Source organism: Coenobita brevimanus, chromosome 24 (assembly GCF_032717465.1).
Source record: "Coenobita brevimanus isolate Jiangsu-jjx chromosome 24, ASM3271746v2, whole genome shotgun sequence".
NCBI lineage: Eukaryota > Metazoa > Arthropoda > Malacostraca > Decapoda > Coenobitidae > Coenobita > Coenobita brevimanus.
The window spans coordinates 36,165,906-36,173,119 of NC_136977.1; positions in this window are offsets into that span (position 1 = coordinate 36,165,906).

The following is a 7,214-nucleotide window of genomic DNA, read 5'->3' on the forward strand; positions in this document are numbered from 1 at the left end:
TATATATATATATATATATATATATGGTTCTGTTGAATAAAAAATAGAAATAAAAATAAAATTGTCTATTTTTGTTTGAAAACATCCGTATAATTAGCCTTATATATAATCCATCGCCTACCACACGTAATAAATATAATGTTTCTTGCTCCTCCCACACAAACAGGACGGATGAAGTAAACTATTTCAATGTCTTTTCCTCCATATGCGATTTGTTAATGCGTCAGTGGTCGCGGCGGCGGCGGTGGTGGTGGATTGTGGGTGTTGGTGGCTGGCGGCGTTGGTGGGGGGTGGTGGTGGGTGGTTGTGGTGGGTGGCAGGTGGCGGAGACGGTGATGGTGATGACTTGTTATTGTTGTTGTTCTTTTGTTTGTGTTTGAATGCGTTTGTGTGTGTGTGTGTGTGTGTGTGTGTGTGTGTGTGTGTGTGTGTGTGTGTGTGTGTGTGTGTGTGTGTGTGTGTTTCAGTGGGAGAATAGTCAACTCATAAATCACTTACTGATTTATATCAGACTTCTTCATTTCCCTCTTTATGTTTTGTAACTTATTTGTATACATATTGTCATCACAACCGCATAATGTCCACGTATTTTCTTCATGAATGTAATAATACTTGCCAGTATCTATATAAATATCCTTTTCATCTCAGATTTCGCTTTTGTCGTGTGACTGAAACTGTACCGGTACTTGATGCTCTGTCTGTGGTGGCGAGAGGTTCGGGTAATAACATGTCCACAAAGAGCGGACCGAGGCTTGTGCCTTCCACTTTGGGTGTAGTACAAACTTCTGAACGGAGCTATACATACATAGCCGAACTGAGATATACAATTTATAAAGATTACATGGTTGGTCATATACACCGTTTTATGTTCACGAAGGTAATAAAAAAATCAAGTTTCCGTAGCTTTGACATGATCTGTTTTGTTTCTCGGGTTTTGAGATTAATTTTTAAATTTAGATGGATCTCTTGTCATTTTTCAAAATATGTCAGCCGTGACTGTAAGGCTAAAAAGTAATGCCAATTGTCACTTAGTTACGGTGGATCACATCCACTTTTGGAGTAGTTCAAAACTATTTTACTGGAGTGATCGTTATTTAATCATTTTTGGGCGAAATCGCTGAAAATGGAACGTCCACAAATGGTGAAAAATTCACATTTAAGAAACATATAACAAGAAATTGACTTAAAGAGAGCTCTCATCTGAGAGTTTAAGAAGAATTAGTTTCAATTGACGAGGGGGTCACCAAAACAAGAGAAATTTCGAAAGAGTATTCTTTTCAATCTGCAGTACTTTAAAAGTACGTCGAGAATATTGATTGTGTAAAAATAAAATTGCACAATATAACTTTTCTTGTTACACCGTGTCACAAATCAGAGGTAAAATCTCTCAAAACTGTGACACCTCAAGAAGGAATATTGTTAAAGTTTTGACTCTCACCTAGAAATGTATACGAGAAAGAATAAACATCCCAATACCGAGACTATATAATTAATTGCCATTCATAACTTTATTCCTCATCTAGGTAGACATATCGTGCATTACAGCTACAAAATATGATGGTTCAAGAAACAGTGAATGAACTGTATTATTATCGTCCAGAGAATGTTTGGATTTTTACGTTAGGAAGAGGGTCATTTGTGACTTTTTTCATTTGTAGTGGAATCTACACACAAAAAAAAATGGTCAACTTTTCTCGTTACGGGAAAAGATTCCACTTTAGCCGTAGTTAGAGACTATTATATTTGAGCGATTCTAAAAACCGCTTAATGGAGTGTGAAATGACAAAACATGCAATCAAATGTGCCCTATATTAGGTTGGAAATACTCCCAACTGATCTACAAATCAGAAAACAGTTCAGAGGGTGCGAGAATGCCGTGTCGGAAAAAAAAATCAGTAACAAAACAAATGGAGGTAAAAAGTAGGATGATAATGATTCACAGGTACAGAAGGTTTGCTTTTGACGGATGTAATTCCAATGAGTTTCGTTTAATAAGAGACATGTATACATCATGCAAATTTAGAGATATAGCGGATATTATTTTCATATGTATCACTACGTTTTAAAGTGGAATCGAACCTCCAGATCTAATTTTAAAAATGGAATATTTTCCCGGAATCACGGTTAGTATGAATCATTGTCCATATTTACCAAGATCAAATCACTCCCAAGGGTAAGAAATCTTTTAAAAGGAATTTGTCTATCAGATCTATATTATTAGGAAAAAGTAAATACATAACTACTGAGATATGCAGTTTAGAAACATTACTTGGTTACCCATATACGCAGTTTCTTTGTTCATAACGGGTCTTTAAAAAATCACGTTGCCGGAACATCGACCAGAATTGTTGTCTCATGTTGAGATTTGATGGATCTTTAGTTTTCATGAGATCAGTCAATTTCATTTTTTAAAAATCATCTTATCCCTGAGTTGAGGCAAAAAAGTAGTAACAATTGTGAACTTGTCACGGCTGATAGCAACCGCTTTAAGGGTATTTCCAAACTACTTTATTTGAGTGATGTCTGTGTAAACGCATTTTTGGGCGAAATCGATATATATATTGTTACGGAACAGAGAAGTGAGAATACTAAAAATCACTACTGTCCCGTAAAGTTCCAGGTTCAAAACAAAAAGTTAGGTAAAATTACAAGTCAAAGTTTAATGCTCAAACTAACAAAACATTCAGGACTCATAAGGATAATGTAATGGCAAAAAACAGGTTAAATATATGGTTAACTGCAATAGCCTCTATTAACACGCAATTAGCAAGTGTAAATTTATCTAAGTCAGCCCTGTTAAAATGAGATACCAGATAATACTCAGTGAATGCAAGATATATTGTTACAGATACAAAATATTATCAAAAATGACATAAAAGCACATGAATCACAAAAACCTCACTAGGCCTACGAATTAACACCTTATGCTACACAGTACAAGAAAAAATGCAACAACACTTATACTCAAGTTACACAGCTGCTAGATGGTTGGAGACTTCCTGGGCACTCACAATAATAGTAACTGTACAGGGGAGGACAGAGATGTGAACAAAATGAGGAGTAGATCTAAGTGGCAATAATGTAGAGACTGAGCTCATTACATAGGGGCCGGCAGAGCTTGATACAACTTGTAAGAAGGACGCGCAAAGGAAGCCATGGGGACAAAGAGTTGACAATCCCGCTCTGAACAACAGAAAGAACGACTTACTCTACTATAACGGTAGAAGGGGGGAGTGAGGTAGAACACGCTCGTGATCAAACAGGCAGCACACTGTACGTTAGAATTACTCAAAGGATGATGAAATCATAGGCTATGTAACACCTCCCCACAAAGAAAAAAGAAATTTACAAAGGAAATTTCTTATTACTCTAAAACAATCTGTCTAAAGTCTAGATAAGCAATCTGCAATAACATTTTCTTTCCCCTTGACGTTGTATGTCTAATGAATACTCCTGAAGAAGTAGACTCCATCTTGTCAATCTCTGATTTTTATCTTTAAACCTACTAAGGAATTTCAGTGGGTTATGATCGGTATAAATGACTATGGGGTGAAAACCAGAACACAAATAAAATGAAAAATGCTGTAAACCCAAAATCAAGGCCAAAAGCTCTTTCTCAATAGTTGAGTAGTTCTTTTGAGGTGGAGTGAACTTCTTACTGTAATAAGATAGAGGGTGTTCAATACCCTGATCATCCTCTTGCAGCAAAAGAGCCCCAGCTCCTGTATCACTTGCGTGAACAGCCATCTTAAAAGGCTTAACAAAATTTGGAGTAGCGAGCACTGGCTGACTCAATAGGATAGCTTTAAGTTTGTTCAAAGAGGATTCACAGTTATCGGTCCAGACAAATTTAACTCCCTTTTTCAGTAGGTCTGTACCTGTAAGTGGTGATACAAGAATTGAAAAGTTAAGAACAAATCTCCTGTAATAACCTACCATTCCCAAAAATCTTTGTAGCTCTTTCCTACTTTTAAGTCTGGGAAGATCACTTATAACCTGAACCTTAGCTCCTGGTGGTGCAACATGTCCATCACCAATTACGCACCCAAGGTACTGAACTTTAGCTTGACCAAACTCACACTTTGATAAATTAGCTACAAGATTAGCCTGAACCAAACGCTCAAGAAATTTACTGACATGGCATAGGTGATATTTCCAGTTGTCACTGAAGATTAATACATCAATATAAACAACACACCCTGCCAAACCCTCTGTTACAACATTCATGAGCTTCTGAAATGTGGCTGGTGCATTCTTCATACCATATGGCATTAAGGAACATACAAAACTCTTTCCTAGTGTTACAAAACATGAGATCTCCCTAGCACGTTCAGTCATAAGTACTTGCCAGTATCCCTTTAACAAATCAAACTTACTTATGTACCTAGCCTTTCCGATCTTGTCTATGCAATCTTCCACGCGAGGGAGACGGTAAGTGTCTGTTTTGGTTATCTGATTAACACGTCTGTAGTCGATGCAAAGCCGCTGTGACCCACCTGGCTTATGGACTAGAGTGACAGGAGAACTCCACTCGCTCTGACAGGGCTCAATCATCTTGTGGTCCAACAGGTAGCCAAGCTCCTTCTGGATGAGAGGAACTTTCACTGAGTTCACACGGTAAGGAGGCAATTTAATTGGCTTTGCGTCTCCAACATCGACATCATGCATCAACACAGTGGTTCTTCCTGGAGTAGCACGAAACACTTGCTGGTACTCCTGCAGTAATGCCGAAAACTCCTGCCTTTCCTCGGGAGGTAGATGAGAAAGCTTAGTCTGGAGATCATTCATGATATCAGGATTCTTCCCCAAACTATCACTCAGGCTCTTGAAGAAGTCTTAGGAAGAGGGCCCACAATATCCACCAACACACGGGTGAAAGGCGCCTCAAAAGGAGGAATGGGAACTAGAGGTGCAACCTTTTCGGTCTGATTACACTTCCCCACAACTTGACACGTGTGACAACACTTACAATACCAGGAAACATCCCTGGAGATACCTGGCCAGTAGAAGTGTTTCAAAATGCGTGCCACAGTCTTCCTCACTCCAAGGTGTCCTGCCAAACTGGAATCATGAGCCACTCTAATGATATCCTGCCTACAAACACGAGGGATGACAACTTGATGTACAACCTCCCATTCACAGTCGGCTGATGCTGTTGGGGGTCTCCACTTCCTCATAAGTACTCCTGACTTTATATAATAACAAGTAGAAGCACCAGCTGACTCTTCCTCACTGCAAGCAGAGTTAACTAGACTTTTCAACTCAGGGTCAGCAACCTGCAACTCAACCAACTCTTGACGAGACAAATTATCAACACTACGCAGTACTGCCTCATCTGATGAGTGGTTCAAATTAGCAAGAAAAGTGTCAGCTAGGATAACATCATCATTATCCTCTAAATCACCAGTAACTTTAGACTTAGCCCTAGTGACAGCACATGCAGGGAACACATCAGGGACATCACAATCCTGGGTAGCAGCCACTGGCTCACTAGACAACTGAGGAGCTGGACTTACTTGACCCCCACCAATATCATTTCCAAGAAAGTTACACCTGACATTGGGAGTGTCTCAACCAACCCAACCATAACGGAACCATTAACAAAACCAGACTAAATTCACTCTGCACAGAGGGACAGAGAAGTAATTATTCCCTACACCTTGTAAGATTAGTTTCATCAGAGGAATTAACATTAGAGCCTAGAACACTGGTCAGCATAAGGGATTGGCAAGCACCTGTATCACGATATATTTTAACTGATTTCCTGTCATTATTGTCCAGAGGACTGACAAAACCATCAGACAGGAAATTAGCACATGAACTCTTGAGAGTGTCACCCACGTTACTGCTCAAAAGAGGAGCTCCATCATGAGAATTTAAGTTACCCCTCAAAGCAGGTTCAGTTAACTCAGTGAAAGAATTCTGGGAACTCTCAAGGGTGGACACTAGACCAATTGACTGAATATTTAAAGACTCCTTTTTGTTCACATCACGCTGTCTCCTGAAACATTTCTCCGTAGTATGACCAAGCTTACTACAATAAGTACATTTACTTTTCTGAATTCTAGATGTGGAGCTGGTATTTACTTCCTGAGAAACATCATCTTTATTCTCTTTCCTGTTACCTGTACTCTGAGTAGAGGCAACGTACTTACTCTCAGCTTTCCCTTTTTCTTTAGAATATCTCTTGTTAGTGAGAACATATTCATCAGCTAAAACTGCAGCATCAGACAAATTATCTATTCCTTTCTCATCAAGATATAGGCTTACATCTTTATAAATACACCTCTTGACGTCCTCCAGCAAAATCATCTGCTTAAATTTTCCAAAATCAGAATCTCCATTCTTAGAATTTAACCACTGCTCTAACAGATCTTCTTTGATTTTTGCATACCCAACATGGGATTGCTTGTCTTGCTTATAAGTTGTCCTAAATTTTACTCTATAGGATTCAGGAACAAGGTCATAGGCCTTAAGAATCAAGCTCTTAACTACATCATAATTATCAGATTAATCCTGAGGCAATGATGCATAAGTTACTTGAGCTTTATCGGTGAGAACAGTTTGAAGGAGTACTAGCCAATACTTTTTGGGCCAATTAAAACCCGTAGCTACCCTCTCAATCAACTGAAAATACTTTATCAGATTCATTAAAAGGAGAGACAAGTTTAACATTTTTAGGCACATCAAAATCATCAGAGCTAGATTATCCAGTTCCACCTTGTTTCATGCGATACTCATGGTCTGCCTGAATCCTAGCAATTTCAACTTGTGCTTCAGCCTCCTTAGCACGAGCCTGAAACTCAGCCTCCTTAGCATGAGACTCCGCCTTCTTAGCCTGAGACTCAGCCTCCTTACCACGTGCTTGAAATTCAGCTTCCTTCACACGAGCCTCCTGCAGGGCTAGCTGTAACTTAGCTATTTCAATCTGCGTTTGCTCATCTGGAGGAGTTACATTAAACAAGCTTTCATTAATCATGTCAACAATTTGATCTTTAGAATGATGAGAGCGAACAGCAATTCCCAATTGTTGAGCAACAAAAGTTCATTCTTTGTTCTGTTTTCTACATCACACACTGTTTGCACATTTGACGAAAAATCTTTGGCTTCATCAAGCGTAGTAATAGTAGACATCATGAATTAATCACAGTCACAAAATATCGAGCAATATCCTTATGATAATATCCTGAATATCCTGATAAGTGGTCGCCAAA